The following is a 17,274-nucleotide window of genomic DNA, read 5'->3' on the forward strand; positions in this document are numbered from 1 at the left end:
TCAAGAAGTGAAAGATCACATCAAGAAAGAAGAAATGAATCTAACCATATCTTGTAATGCATTGGATGGAATTACCACTCCTCAAACTATCAATATAGGACATATCAAGAAGAAAAATGTTCAAGAATTGAAAGATCACATGGAGTCTCAAGAAATCAATCTGACCATATCTCGTAATGCATTGGAAGAAATTACCAATCCTCAAACTATCAAGATAAAAGGACATATCAAGAAGAAAAAGGTAATAGTGTTGATTGATTCGGGTAGTACCCATAATTTTATTGATTGTAAGATCGCCAAGGAATTGAATTGCTTCCTATATCTAGAACTGGAGTGTTAAGTGATGGTTGCAAGTGGAGGAACCATAAATTGCTCTATAAAGTGCTATAATATCAAGCTATCCATGGGAGAATATGTATTGAATAGCCCAATGCTTTCCATTCCAATGGGTGGTGCTGATATTTTACTAGGATTCCAATGGCTACAATCTTTGGGTACGATAGCTTTTAATTTTCAAGAACTTTTCTTGAAATATTTTTGGGAAGGAAAGGAAGTTGAATTGAGGGGTATTGAAGGAAAACCTGGAAATATAATCAACTCTAACAGCATGACAAATCTTCTAAATAAAGAACAACGGGGTGTAATTTCACAATTATATTCACTAGAGGATCCCACATCGCAATCATGTATTTCTCCAGATCTCCAAAACATTTTGGACAATCATTCCAAGGTATTTGAGACTCCCAAAGGCCTCCCACCTATTCGTGATCATGATCATGCTAGTCATTTGATGCCACGAAGTGTTCCTCCAAACATCATGCCTTACATATATACATATGCCCAAAGGAGTGGGAACTCATTCAAAAATTGCAGAAGATCCCAGTTCAAACAGTATTGCAAGAACTTGACAAGGAAGGAAGAATCATATTGGAACCTGAAGCAGTCATAGAACCGAGAAATCGAAAGCTACGAAATAGATCAATTTCAGAGTATCTCATCAAGTGGAATAACTTACCCGCTGAAGATTCCACATGGGAGGACAAGAATTTATACAGAAGCATCAAGAACTACTCAAGTGTTGAGGACAACACTTTTTGAAGGAGAGGGGCATGTTAAGTCCCTATACTACTAGTGTAACCCCTTATTATTATTAGTACAACCCCCTTATTATATTGTTGTGCCCATGTACTCCCCATATTGTTATTATTGTGCCCCATAGAAGCCCACTATTCTTATTATTATGCCCTTACATTATTATTTTTATGGCGGCTCTGATTATATTATGACCCCTTAGACTCCTATATATAGAAAGGAGGTCTTGTCATTTGTATCATCCAAGAATTGTTCATTTGTGTAATGTAAAGGAGGTTGCCCCCTCGAAGAGGCTTATTTATAAGGCATTCATCTATCATTTCTATCTTTTTGTGAGCTGGTTTCATAAAAAAATCCCCCATTTTCAAAGTTTGCATAATTAAATTCTAATATGTCCATTGTGTCTAGCTCTTAAGAGCTTTCTGTTGATATAAATTTGATCTAACTATGACCCTCACATTGAAATTTATGCCCATTTGAAGTTTTCCCAATGATAGAGAGCAACATTAGCATGAATCTACTAAGTGGAAACCATGTCTCTCCTACCTGGATCACATGGCACCACCATGTCCACATAACGTGGTATCCACGTCATAATACTCGATAGCCTCATTGTCCATGGTGCTTGAATATTAGCCAAGGAAAAAATGGTAGTAGACAATGATCGAAATTAGGGTTTTATAGCAAAGGTTGATTTTGCGCTTGCACGAGATTCCACCAAAAGGGCAGCAGTTTTTATCATGGCTGGGTTTCTATTTCAAGCCCCCTTATTAACTTACAATAGGCTAGGGATACCCCTGGGTGAATGAGGGCCACTCATTGGTCCCAAAACATGATCACACTACTTATATGTGAGGCCTCTTTAATGAGGGACCCCCAGAAGGAATCCATATATCGGACCCATCGAGGTTAACTTATAGTGGACAAGAGGGGCCCCATAGTGAAAAAGGGAAACTCATCAGTCCCACACCTTGATTGTGCCATCTAAAGGTGATGCCTATTTAATAATGACATCCATGGAAATGAATGGTCTCGTCAGTTAACAGGGACAATAGATGGAAATTATCCCATAAATTATCGTCATCGTTGCACCACTATTACTTGATTATGAATGCACAAGAGACCATAAGCATTGATGAGTGGTTTGTGGTCCTATAAGTTGATAGGGCCAATAAACGGGAATTCTCTAGTGAATTATCATCACTGCTCCACCGCTACCACTCGATTGCAAGGGCGCAATAAACTGTAAGCGCCAAAGAGTGGCAGATAGTCCCATCTGCATGGGGGCTTCATTAGGGGAGAAATACCATAACACGTGCATTTATATTGGCCGATATATATTGACAGAAAAATTACATAATATATTGAACATATATTACGGGGTAAAGAGTTTTTGTATTGTCACTTACAAAAAATGGAGATCAAAGTTAATGAAAAATATAAAGGGATATAAAAAATGTTAATGAAAAAATAGATACCTACAATATCTAGTGAAAGTAGAGATTTTTTAAATTGGGAAAGTGTATTGGGTTTGTATTGGTAGGGGGTTAAATAATGTGATTTGTAGAGGTATTTTCCAATATGTAGTCAAATTAGGGGTATGGTTTAGTATGCCACAAACACAAGTCATATGTCAGAGACACATTGAATGGAGCCACTGTGTCCGTATGTTGACAATGTTTTGCAAACTAAAAACAGAGAAATAGTAAGAAGTTATAAAATTTCCATGAGAAGTTTCTAATTGATAAAATAATATATGGGATTAAAACTATTATGTCAAAAGTGATCGAGTGTACCTGTATTAAAATAGTTCCTTGTATCATCTACAAGGAGTATCCATAAACAAAATAATAGTTTGGATAACATGCCTTTTTTTTTAAATGGTTATCTAGAACTTCAAACAAACTTCGAGTACTCATAAGTTAAGGCCCTATACTATATTTACAAGAATAAGCACCACAAGACAAAAAAAAAAAAAATTGAGAAAAGAGTTCAATTTTCTTTGCATATGCATGGAAAACATTTATTGTCAAAACATAAATCTTTATTAAAATTGAAAGTAGTTTGACGGTGCGCTCCGTAAATCCTTTGTAAACATAATATCTAAAAAATTATAGACACAGAAATTTTTATGCACACATCTAAATTAATAGAAGAAAACAACATACCAAGAGAACCATATTATTTAAATGAAATGCAAATCAAGTGATTTTTAGTGTCATATCAACTTATCATTATTAAGGTATAACCAAGAAAAGCTAATTAAACACAAATTTGAGTATAAATACATACATATTTGTGGCAAAGTTTCTAGTATGAACACTATGTAAAAATCAATTTATTTAAATGTAAATAACAAATTATATTTAATTCATTAAAAAGTCATCACAAAACCTCTTAATACCATACAACTAAAATTTAGTAAATTTTATAATTCATAACCCTTAAACCATTATCACTCTTAATTCATAATTCATAGAAACACTTACAATAACTTTTACCTAACGCTTAATCACCATGATCATTAACCAATGTTTTTTTTCCAGGGCAATACTTTAAAAGAGACTATTATACATCTACTACTTATTTTTGTTAGTATGATGTTCACTTTATTGATGGTAAGTATCAAAAAAATCAAATACTAAGAAAAGTACAACTAGTTTTCTAAACTTTTGATTTTATAATTTTCTAAATATAATAAAAAATAAATCTAACAGTAATAATTATATTAGTAAACATGAATTTCTTTTATATTTTATTCATTTATTAACCAATAACCATTTTTACCAACAATATTGATTTTTAATTTTTAATTTTTATTTTTTCATAAATTATTATTATTAATTTAATTCCTCCAAAATAGAAAATTAATATTATGGAGTAAACCTAATTTTTTATTTTATTTTATTAATTTATTAACTAATAACCATTTTTTCCAAAAATATTGGTTTTAAAAAAAAATATTTATTTTTTCCTGAATTATTATTATTATTAATTTAATTCCTTGAATAGCTAATCGAACCATGAAATAAACGAACAAAACAGTTAAAGGAAAAACTAATGGAAGAAATTCGTCTTGAAAGTTCCTTGTAATTCATTAATAATATAAACTAATATGTTGGAGTTTATATAGAAAAACTAAATATTATTTATCAAATATTTAAAAATTTCCATGCTAGTCGTATGTTAATTTTATTTATCGAATTAAAATAAACGTCAAACCCGTGCAAAACTCGTAGGCTTGAGAGTATGTTAAACTGACACGCGTTGAATTCTGGAATCATATAAATTCTTACCACCTGTAGCGATGATCACTCGCATTCCTGGCCACAGATAATCCACATATCCAGTGGGGAAAGCTCGCATTACCGGAAAGATAACTGATAATTCGCATATCGGCGGGGATAGCTCACATAACCGGAAAAATAACAAATAATTAGCATATCCGGCGGGGATAGCTCACATAACCGGAAAGATAACAGATAATTCGCATATCTGGCGGGGATAGCTCACATAACCGGAAAATAACAGATAATCCGTATACCCGGCGGGGATATCTCGCATAATCGGCATATTCAACGGTGATTACGCTGAGATCACTCGCATAAACGGCAGCTAAAACTCGCCTATCAGCGTAATGATCCGCATATCTTGTTGTGATAACCCGCGGATCCACTGATAATTCGCATATTCGATGGTGATAACTCGCGTATCAGGTGATAAATCGCATATTCAGTGATAATTCGCGTTTTTATCGTGATAACTAGAGTATTGACAGTTATAACTCGCATATCAGCGGTGCTAGGTCGCGTAACCAGAGATAATTCCAATATTAGGCCGCGATTACTCATATATCCCGCTGACCTAACTCATATAAACGGTCAAAACAAGTCGCGTATTAAGTTAATGATCTGCATATCTTGTGGTGATAAACCGCGTATGCCAAGATATTCGCGTATCAGAGTAATGATCCGCATATCTTGCTGAGATCACCCGCGTTTTTAACAATAGCTCGCATATTAGGGTAATGATCTGCGTATTCTTCGGTGATAACTCGCGTTTTTAACATTACTCCACATATTAGGGTAATGATCTGCGTATTATTCCGTGATAACTCGCGTATCGAATGGTAATAACTCACGCTCACTCACATATAAGGTGATAGCTCGCGTGTCCCGTGATAGTGCGCATATAGTTTGCATATTTGGCGGTAATAATCCGCATATCCAGATGAAGCTCGCATATCCCGAGAGATAACCGACATATCCAGTACTGCGCAGCCCTCAGAAGAAAAAATCGTCATGCAGGTCCAAAGCTCCTCTCGTAACGGCGCCAGGCTCTTCTGCTGTTCCTCTGCCAAAGGGCGTTCCTCCCACATTCTGCGGTGCGAACTGTATGACTCTGATTGATCTTTAAACCAGAGTTTCGATTAATTTACAATGTTTGAAAAAAAAAAAATCCGCATAACGAAATGGACATAGTTTTGTTTAGGATTGAATCGCCAAGCTTGTGGAGACTAAACCTCTTACATAACATTCAAGAAACTCAAAAATACCAGGTTTAAAAACTGCTCCGCTCTAACTCAAAAGTTTCACCTTCTCCAAAATTCCTGTGCAGAGATAACAACCGTTTTTATCATTCAATTGTGTACATCCAATGCAGATTTACATAATATATTGTGTATTTAATATCAAAGATTACAGAGAAAACAAGGATTCAGAAACGAAAGATTACATAAAAAGCAGGGCCGCAACGTTGGGAGGAAGACGGGGTTTGTTTATCACTAATTTCTCTCCGAGCGATCTCTGCATTATAACCCAAATAAATTAGTGTTTTTGCAGGCATATGAGAAAACATTCTTTGCAAAATAAATTGAATACCCAATGAATATTTCATGCAGAGTACGCACCCCTAAAGCTCAATAAGCCTAAAACGAAAACGAGGATCTTCATCCTGGCACAACGTGAAAATCCAGCTTCCATGAGCGTGCTTTTCTATATCTCAGCAGAAACCTCTTTGAATAACGAACTCCCCAGCAGAAATCTCTTTGAATAACGTATTCTCCCCAGCAGAATCTCTTTGAATAACCTGTTCTCCCTTGCTGTGTCGCAATATTATATAATATTGAATCTGAATAGCTACAATACTAATAAAAGGAAAAATAAACCAAATAAACCATAAAGCAAATAAAAACAAAACTAAGTCATAACGCATAAAGCATATAACCAAGCATATAACCAAGCCATATTGAAAAAAAATAAAGCCAAAACCAGTAATGACAATTTACTGTTATTTTGGAAACAAAAATTAATATTTCAAGTTGTTCTTGTCCATAGAAAGGTAAAACAAGTAAATAAAAAAAATCATAAACATATAAATCAAATTAGTAAGAACCATTTACTGTTATTTTAGAAAAAATATATAATATTTCTATGTATTTTTTTTTTTTTTTTGTCTTTTCTCTTTTAAGATAAAAGATAAATTAAGAGTTACGAAGAAAAATAAAAATAAATCATCAGGAAAATAAAAGATAAAAGAAAAATAACACATAAATATATAATCAAAATCACTAATGTTAATTAACTAGTATCTTGGAATATAGTTATCAATATTTCTAGGTCTTTTTTGTCTTTTTTTTTTAAGACAATGTTAAATTAAAAGCTAAGATAGAAGTAGAAAAAAAAATAAAAATAAAAAACCAAATCAGTAATGAAATTTTTTACTATTCTTGAAAAAAGTTATTAATATTTATCAATTTTTCAATGTACAAAAGTAAAATATCAAATTATTTTAATATAATAATAATAAAATATAAAAATAAAATAATTATTTAAATAGAAATAATAATAATTCTTATATATATATATATATATATATAGATATATATTAATAATTTTTTATTGGGCAACCACTATGAAGAACATTGAATCCACCACAAATATGCACGAGACTCTTCAAATTAAATATCTATGTACACTTTATACAACCAAACCACTTTGGATGCTTTAAAAGTTACAATATCTTCTATCATAATTTTTTGATGCTTTTCAATTCAAGACAATATTTTCACATAAGATAAATAAATGAGTAACAATAGAGATTCCATTGTTAGTCTCATTTATCAAAATCATATATATATATAAAATTCCATCCCATTGATATTTTCACATAAGATAAATAAATGAGTAATAATAGAGATTCCATTGTTAGCCTCATTTATCAAAATTATATATATATATATATATATATATATATATATATATATATATATATATATATATATATATATATATATATATATAATTCCATCCCATTGATAGAAAATATTATAGTAATTGATGTCTTGTATGGTTTGTCTCCTATGCACCATTGCATACATGAGGCCATCTCCTTTTCCTTTTTTTTTTCTTTTAGTGACTCATGTCATTTGATCAAAAAAATCCATTTGTGTTAATGGAGTTAAAACTAGATTACACTTTCCCTATCTTAAAATAAATCAAGTATGTTGTTAACATATTTTTTTAGATAATGAACAACATTTTACCTTAACAATCTCTCTTCACCTCAATTCTTAAGTGATAGTGCAACCCACCTAAATCCCTATTTTCAAACTCATGTGACAACTAGGAATTGGTCTCCTTAATTAGTTGTTTATTCTCACTAATCAAAATAATGTTATCAACATACAACACCAAAATAATGAAGTGATCACCTTCTCTCTAGAAGTACTTCAATGCTCCACATCACTCCTTATGGAAACTCTCTTACAACATATTTATCAAATCACTAGTATCATTGTTATAGGGGTCACTTCAATCCACACAATGATCTCTTCAACCAATGCACCATGTCTTCCCTCCATTTTACTATAAATCATTATTTTTGGTTTATGATGATTTCTTCATTAATCTCACCATGAATACATGCTATCTCCGCATTTATTTTCTTGAATTCCAAACCATAAGCCATTATTCATGTCAACATTATCCTAACAAAGGCCATTTCAGTTGTTGAAGAGAAAATCATCTAATAGCCAATAACTCGATATAATTTATAGTATCCTTTGGCTACCAAATGAGTGTTGGACATGTGGCAAGGAACACCTTAACAGAGATTTTCCATAGAACCGGGGTGGTAGGCCTTAGATATACAGTGCACAAGAATCGTAGATTGTTGGCAACGTTGGTCAGAGTATTCCACGTATTTATGCAGTAGTCGACAACAGGCATGTAGAACACGGGGCATCTATCATTGAGATGGATGATAAGCTTTGTGATCAAGTTATTTCTATTTTGATTGACCCTAGATCTAATTATAGCTATGTTAGTCTTGACTTGGGGGATAATTGTGGTTTGAATAAGGAATTTCATGTAGAGTCTTGGTTAGTGCAGTTGGCTACAGGTACAAAGAAGTGATTTCATCATTTGGTAAGATCTTGCGCATTTGCCTTAAATGGTTGGTGGGCTCCAGTATTGTAGCAATAATGCCACAACTCCTGGAACTCCCTTCTTTAATTTTATCAACACGGTAGTTTGTAACAGACTTGGAAGCGACGGTGCTGTATGCACAAGTATTAGCTCTTGCCGCAGCTGTCACTTGGTCAGTTGGCACAAGTCCACTAGGAGCTTAGGCCAACTTCTATGAGCTCTTAGAAGAAGCTTTTTAATTGATGGATGAAAGCTAACTCAAAGGAAGCTAATCTAATTGCAAAAAGAAACTGAAAGCGAAAAAGAAACGCAAACCCTAGCAAACCCTAATTCTACCAGCTGGTCCTACTGACGCAAAGGAGAGCATGCAAACTACTGAAAGAGATGCCATTACTTCTATGAAGGTAAAATACATGTGTCTAGACTACCTCTATCTGAAGAAAACATCTTTTTGTATTTTTGTTCAAGTTGTTGGAATTATCCTGCATGTGCTTCTAACTGGCTTTTTACTGTGCAGGGGTAGATCAAGAGGAGAAATTCTTGGGAAAGGTTGGGAAGGTTTAGAGAGGGTCTAAGGGGTCCCTAACACCCTTCCAGAGAGTTTCACAAAGTTTGGCTACAAGAAACCGCGTTTATGAGCTTCTACAGGAAGTTTGCAGGGGTTCTACAGGATGTTCTGGGATTTCTACAGGATGTTCTGTAATTTTTCTACAGGATGTTTAGTAATGGAATTTTGGAGCATGGATGGAGGGAAAAAGGTGGAGGAATGAGTATGGAGGTGAAATAGGGGTGTAGGGGAGTTCAAGACTTGGAGGATGGAGTTGAGGAGTGGCGTAGATGGTGAGATTTGTTCAAGGAGGGATGAAACGATGTTGCACAAGAAGATGAGAATCATGGCAAAGTAAGCGAATGAGGCAAATGTAAGGTAAGGGTTCTAAGTGAAGGGTGAAGCAGGTAGGTTGGATGGAGTATGGGCAGGTAAGGAAGGATTACAAGTACTCTGCAAGTGGTTCTTCAAACTGAACAAACAAACACTTATAAACCCTATGACCTAGTTACTTCACTCTAATGTGACCTAACAGCAAAAGGAAATGAACAGAAGTTTATTTGCAAGGAAACCATGTGAAACAACTATGCAACTAAGCAATCATAAACCTAAACATGCATCCAAAACTGATATCAAGTTCTGCAAATGAGATTCGAACACTAATAATTGCATGGTGAAGCAAAGAATGTGTTTTTGTGGGCAGCAAGGTTACATTGGTCCCAGCTCATGATTCCACTAAAGGGGAGGTGAGATCCAAAGTACTTGGTAGCCTTTTTCTGAATATATTCCATGTGATTAACCTATCAAGTAAATCTGAACATGAAGAACCTTTTTAATCATCGAAAGAAACCTAAATAACAACACAATATTTAAATCTAAATAGCAGATTTTATTCTAAGAATGCAGCAAAAACACATAAATATAAACAAAGGAGGTACTGGGCACTTGAGATGGGCCCTACCCCAAGAGCTACAACCTTGTAAGAGAGATTTAGAGCTGGTGCAAAGCTGGATTCATATTTATTGAGCAAGAAAAGAAGAGTTACATCAAAACTATCCACAAGGAGAACTTGAAAATGAGCTGAAAGAAAAGCTAATCTATTGCCTAAAAATCGAAATACAAACTAGTTAACTTCTGCCTACAAAATGACTAACCATTGGCTACAAAATGACTGACCACTAGCTAACCCAAATGAGGCCCTAAGCCTTCTTATTTATACAAATTGAGGACCCCAACAGTCCTCCTAAACTTTAGGGACTCGGCTGCCCAAAACTTGTAGTTAACAGCAGTCCTACTTGACTTGCTTGGCTGCCCTTGTGTTAATTGATTTGGTGGCCCTTGAACTCCGAGCTTATTGTGGAGAATTCGAGGTAAGGGCCCATAAATGAAGGGGACACCTTCCTACAAATCCTCTCCCTTGTTCTCCCACGAATTTGGCTGCCAAGTGCTCATTAAAACCTTCAATTTTGTCTCCAAATTGACCAAAAAGGCTACACAAAGCACCCATTAGACTTGTTGGCATCATGACTAACCCAATTCACTATATTAGAATAAATATAATCAAAAACATGCAATAAACTAATGAGAATGGTGGATTAAGTCGAATTAGGAGGTTGAATGAGCCCAAATAATTATTCATTTTTGGGGCTCATCATCACCCCCCTACTGAAAGTGTTGCTCATCCTCTGATCAACCAATCTATCTCCTCATCTTTGATGGCCCTAGTGGCCTCCTTGTCATGCCAAGCTTCTGAAGTGATGTCCTCTTCTCTGTCATGAAACCATGCTTTTCTCTTTGCTTCTTCCCACTACTTGCTCCTTTTTCTAGAGAATTCTCAACTTTGGTATGATTATGCAAGTATATTCAATCTGATGGTGGCAATGGTGGTGAAAGGAGATGACACCAGTGGAGGATGGAAGAAAAGAGTGGTTTCATGCCTCCTCAATAGGCTTCAAGCTTCAAATCCCTCTCCATAATTGATTCTGGCCTACCCAAAGGCTTCTACAGGATGTTTCTGGTAAAAAGACAAAACTTCATGTAGAAAGTCCTGTAGCTTCCTGTAGAAGGTTGAACCATGACTAAATTGTGTCTGAACCCTGAAAAAAATGAGTGTTCATAGAGGGGATGGATGTGCTTAGGGTGGCCAGCACAGGTGCTGCCACCCTAGCTAAAATCTCGGCCAATTTCTCCTTCTGTTGCCCTTTCCCCAAACTTCCTGTAGAAAGTCATGTAGTGGTCATTTTCTGGCTTCCTGTAGAAACTGTTTCGGTCTACTTTCATTGATATCTCATGGTGTGTCTCTTCCTCCTTTTTTCTCTTCTTTGGTCTTTTCTGCCTCTGTTAGCTTGCTTCCTCATGCTCTTTTTTGGCTTTCTTCTTGTCTTGTTTAGTCTCTGCCCTCTCTGCTTTAGTCTTTTTCTTTTCTGTTCTGGATCTTCCTTCTCATCTTTTGTTTTGATTCCCTCCTTTGTTTCAAGTTATTCTTTCTCCATTTTGGACTTTTCATCTTTTTCTATTTCCTCCTCATCTTCCCTTGCCATATTTCTAAAAATCTCCCTATCATGATGTGTGGTGACTACTAGAAACTTTTAGGTGAGGAGGGAGGAAACAAACTTTCAAAACCAGAAATAGAGAAATGATTGAAGTTTGTCTTTCTGGAGTCAGGAATTTCTCATGTTCTTCTTTTTCACAACATCAATTTGCCATTTTTTCTTCGAACTGTTTCTAACTTGAATTTGCTTCTCGATTTTTGAGAAAAATCAATACCTTTGACAAAACAAAGAATATTTATAACACAAGGTTTCGCTTCAGAGAGTGGACAGCCTTGCAAATTTGTTTCCTTTTTCACACAGGTTGGTTTCTATGGTTGCATGTATTTTCTTTACAGTGGAATTTGAGAAAGAAGGAGACAAACTTTGAGTGCAGAGAAGGAAACAGAGAAATGTGTAGAACTCAAGGAAAATATGCATGCAGAACTTTAAACTTGACTCTTTTCTCAATCCACTACTGTGTTTTTAATCACTCAAATAAGTCATATGCAGATAGATTTCCCCAAGCCTACCTCATTTCAAGCTTGAATTTTGACAAAAATCTCGAGTTTTCCTTCTGCAGAGTTGTTCTCTGCGTTTCCTGTAGACGACTTCCTGTAGAAATGCCTGTAGAGCGCCCCTGCACTTCTGATCGAGTCTAATACGCAGCAGAATCTCGAAGATAGGTAGAGAAACTAGTGGAGGATGACTAGTTAATCATTTTGTGCAAACTTCAGTTGACGATGTGGCAAGTGCAGATGAACAACAATTCGTGAGATTCAGCCGAGCCTACTTTAGTTGCTGCGTGATTTGTGGGAGAGAGTGAAGTGGCCAAGTGTACGTGGCCACATGCAACTGGAAGTGTTGTTTATGAACTATGTGTTTTCCCCCCTGTAATCACTGCCGTAAATTGAACTGAAGTTTAACCGGCCAACACTCCTGGTTGCTTTAATTTTCACATAAGTCAGTTGTCCACGTGTACTGCGTGACTTCCAGCTGAGTGCTAGAGAAAGAAATCGGCTTAACCTTGCTATATTCATGGCTCAATTTCACCATTCCATTCGTTCATGCATTTCTTTAATTAGATTCATGCAATAGAGGAACAGGTTTCAGTCGCGTACCTGAAGTCAAATGGCTGTTGTGAAGTGCTTTTTACTGCTGCATGATCATATTCTGCTGCTGCATGCCTGGATCCTTTGGTTGCATGAGGGCTTGGCTGATGATTTTTGGTTGTTTTTCCTTATGCAGGTGTCCTCTGACCAGATCTAGGTTGCAGGCATTTGTTTCCACGTTCAAATCTGCATCTTCAAGGTGCTGTTACTGAATTTTCATAGGACCAGAACTTGTTTTCACCATTGCTCCCAAACGATAGATCGGATCGATCTGAAAATTTCCGAGCATGTTTCTATCACCATGATGCACCTCCGATAGCAAAATTGTGATCAATGGATGCATAGATTTCAAGAAAAATGGAAAATGGCTGAAGATTTCAGAGATCAATTTCTCAGAAACCGTGCATCGGAATTGGCTGAAACTGCTTGGGTAGGCTACTACCACCTATGTGCATCTCCCTATGAAACAGGTTTTAAAATGGATGCATGGATATGGAGAAAATGCAAAAATGGCTAATGGTGATGGAGGTTGATTTCTTGGAAACCGTGCACCGGAATTAGCTGAAACTGCTCAGGCATGTTGCCATCACCCGGTACAATTACCCGTAAAATGGTTTTTCAGATGGATGCATGGTTTTCAAGTTATGGAAGAAACAAATTATGTTCTAGGTATTTTTGCTTCAAGGCATTTTGCAGTTTTGTTGCATGGTATGAAAAATTGAGCTTGGGTTGTGATGCAGGCATGGAGATGATGGAGGAGGAGGTTGAAAAGTGCAGGAGGACTTCTAAACCCTTGAGGAAGCTACCATGTTCGCCAAACCACCTTTTTGAAATCCATTTCTAGCTTCCTACAATTTCTACAGGAACTTCCTGTAGAAGCACAATGAAGAAGCACAATGAGGTGGAAAAGATGATGGAAAAGGGTGAGGAATGGGAACATGGATTCTTGCAGGCATAACCAATGGATTCCAAGCTTTAGATCCCCTTCCAAAATCGAATCTGGCTCGCTTGAAGGTTCTACATGATGTTTCCTATAGAAATATAGAACTTGCTCCAGAAGGCACAAAAACTCCTTTGTCTTTGTTTTGAGTGATCCTCCTGACCTGCAATGTCATTGCTGTAACCTGAAATTATTCAATGGAAATTAGATTTATTTTTCTTTTCTTTTTCTCTTTTTTTTTGAAAACAACTAGGGCGCCTCATGGAGGTTTTCACCTTAATTGCCTGCCCCGAGCGCCTCCAAGGGAGGTTTTCACCCAGGGATCTTATTCTCTTTTCTCCTTTTTCCAACCCATTGACCACCTCATCGAGGTTTTCAATCAATGAGCCAATCTAAGGCGCCTCTGAGGAAGTTTCCACCTTAGATTTTTCCTCTTATTTCCATCTTTTCATTTTTTCTTAATTTTTTTTTCTCTACCCTACCCTACTTGAAAAACAAAATCGTTCTCAAGTATAAGAATACTTCCAATGGAGCCATGTGCACATCGAGATTAGAGACAAAATGATGTGGAGGCTCAAAATGCATGCTTGGACAGCTATCTGGATTTTAGAGACCTAATGAACTGACTTTGAAGGGATCAAACATAGCTGAGGAAGAGAGTACCGCTGCAACTTAGTGACCTTCTGAAACCATATCTCAATATAGCTTTGATATCCTTGGTCCTTTTGCTGATCTGGGTCATATTTCATGTCACTTTCTACTATGACTTCCTCATCTTCCTCTTTTTGCTGATCTTTCTCTTGAATACATGGAAGATTTGACAGTAACCATGAGGGAAATCTCTCGATCTCTGATTTTGATGCCTTCTCTTCATCAAGTGCAGCCCATGGTTCTCTGATCTTTTCTTTTGAATCTTCTTCTGCTGGATGTGGTCCTTCAATGCTTGCAATATAGTCTCTTTTTTGCATTGCTTTTCCTGAGCTATGGTGAAGATCATTGAGCTCAAGAGGAGTCATTTGGATATGTTGTGCCTCAGCTTTGCAATTGGGTTGAGCTGCTCCATTGTATGGTTTTGGAAATGGTGGTACAGGTAGTTGAGTGGAGGTGTGTAATTGAGATGGAGGTGGATGGCATTCTGGTTGGGCAGGCATTTGGGGTTGCCTTGGTGGAGGAGGAGGTGATGGTTGCGGTTGAGCAGGTGGTGGAGGAAAAGAAGTGGGAGGAGTGTTGTATTGGGGCCTCCACCCTTGATGAGGTGCATTCCACTGAGGCTGTGGCTGAGCATAAGAGTGAAACGAATGAGCAGCTGGATGGGCATAATATGGATCTATGAAGGAACAAGGAGGAGGTGTGAACTAGGAAGGATGAGTAGGGGGACCCCAAGAAGGCACAAAAGTGTCTTGATAGGGGTCATAATAGGTCTCTGATGTCCCTTGCAATTCTTGCTGATAAGATCTAGGTTCATGTGGCCTCCTTTGGTTCATATAATAGAGTGATTCAGTGGCTCCTTTGGCTCTCTGATATGCAGCTTTGATTCTGGGTAAGGAACGACACTGATCTGTAGGATGGTATTCTTCACATACAAAACACACTTCTATGGAGTACAATGGACATTCGTTCCTAGGATGCTTTCTAGTGCACCTAGGACAAAAAAATGCCAAAGACCTCTTGGCTTCTTCTTGCTTCTTTTGGATTCACAAGGTATCCAGTTGCATGGCAAGAAACTGCCTCATATCATTCTTGAAATGTTCGATCTGATTTTCAAATTCATCTTTGGACAAGGTGCTACTCCCAACATTTTTGCTTGTAGCCATTTGCTCCAGAGGAATGGTTTCTTCTTCTTCTTCCCTTGAGATTCTTCAAATATGTCTTGCTATCCACCTAAGGGTTCTTTAATCATAGCCATTGAAGAAGAGAAAAGGTTGGCTGTGTGAAGCAGTGGGGGTGTTGTGCAATCATTTTTCTAACTTATCTCTACTCCTACTAGGCATGAAATGAAATATTTTTGGTTTATTTTTGATTTTTCTTTTTTCTACTTCTACCTGCAAAACTGAAATAGATTGAACTGCAACTAACTATCTTGCTAAAACGAAAATGCGGAATTGAAATGAAAGCAGGAAAGGACTAATCTATTTTGCTCAAATGAAATTGCAGGAATGAAATGCTAGTCTACGCTTGCGAAATTGAAATGCTAATCTACACTTGCAGAAATGAAATTGCGGAATTCACACTCTAATCTATGAAAGCGGGAAATGCTAATCTACTTTTGCATAAACGAAATTGCGTAATGGAAATGAAATAAACTACTTAGCAGAAGGTTGTAGTAGAAAATAGAAGAAAAGCAACAATCACCAATACTCTGACGCTTCCCCGGCAACGGCGCCAAAAAGATGGTGGGCTCCAGTATTGTAGCAATAATGCTACAACTCCTGGAACTCCATTCTTTAATTTTTTCAACCCGGTAGTTCGTAACAAACTTGGAAGCGACGGTGCTGTATGCACAAGTACTAGCTCTTACCACAGCTGTCACTTGGTCAGCTGGCACAAGTTCACTAGGAGCTTAAGCGAACTTCTATGAGCTCTTAGAAGAAGCTTTTTAATTGATGGATGAAAGCTAACTCGAAGGAAGCTAATCTAATTGCAAAAAGAAACGCAAACCCTAGCAAACCCTAATTCTACTAGCTGATCCTACTGACGCAAAGGAGAGCATGCAAACTACTGAAAGAGATGCCATTACTTCTATGAAGGTAAAATACATATGTCTAGACTACCTCTATCTAAAGAAAACATCTTTTTGTATTTTTGTTCAAGTTGTTGGAATTATCCTGCATGTGCTTCTAACTGGCTTTTTACTGTGCAGGGGTAGATCAAGGGGAAATATGCTTGGGAAAGGTTTGGAAGGTTTAGAGAGGGTCTAAGGGGTCCCTAACACCCTTCCAGAGAGTTTCACAAATTTTGGCTACAAGAAACCGCGTTTAGGAGCTTCTACAGGAAGTCTGCAGGGATTCTACGAGATGTTCTGGGATTTCTACAGGATGTTCTGCAATTTTTCTACAGGATGTTTAGTAATGGAATTTTGGAGCATGAATGGAGGGAAAAGGTGGAGGAATGAGTATGGAGGTGAAATAGGGGTGTAGGGGAGTTCAAGACTTGGAGGATGGAGTTAAGGAGTGGCGTAGATGGTGAGATTTGTTCAAGGAGGGATGAAACGATGTTGCACAAGAAGATGAGAATCATGGCAAAGTAAGCGAATGAGGCAAATGTAAGGTAAGGGTTCTGAGTGAAGGGTGAAGCAGGTAGGTTGGATGGAGTATGGGCAGGTAAGGAAGGATTACAGGTACTCTACAAGCGGTTTTTCAAACTGAACAAACAAACACTTATAAAACCTATGACCTAGTTACTTCACTCTAATCTGACCTAACAGCAAAAGGAAATGAACAGAAGTTTATTTGCAAGGAAACCATGTGAAACAACTATGAAACTAAGCAATCATAAACCTAAACATGCATCCAAAACTGATATCAAGTTCTGCAAATGAGATTCGAACACTAATAATTGCATGGTGAAGCAAAGAATGTGTTTTTGTGGGCAGCAAGGTTACATTGGTCCCAGCTCATGATTCTACTGA

Source organism: Pinus tabuliformis, chromosome J (assembly GCF_031772625.1).
Source record: "Pinus tabuliformis cultivar Carrire ecotype Pingquan chromosome J, CPIR1, whole genome shotgun sequence".
NCBI classification, from domain to species: domain Eukaryota; kingdom Viridiplantae; phylum Streptophyta; class Pinopsida; order Pinales; family Pinaceae; genus Pinus; species Pinus tabuliformis.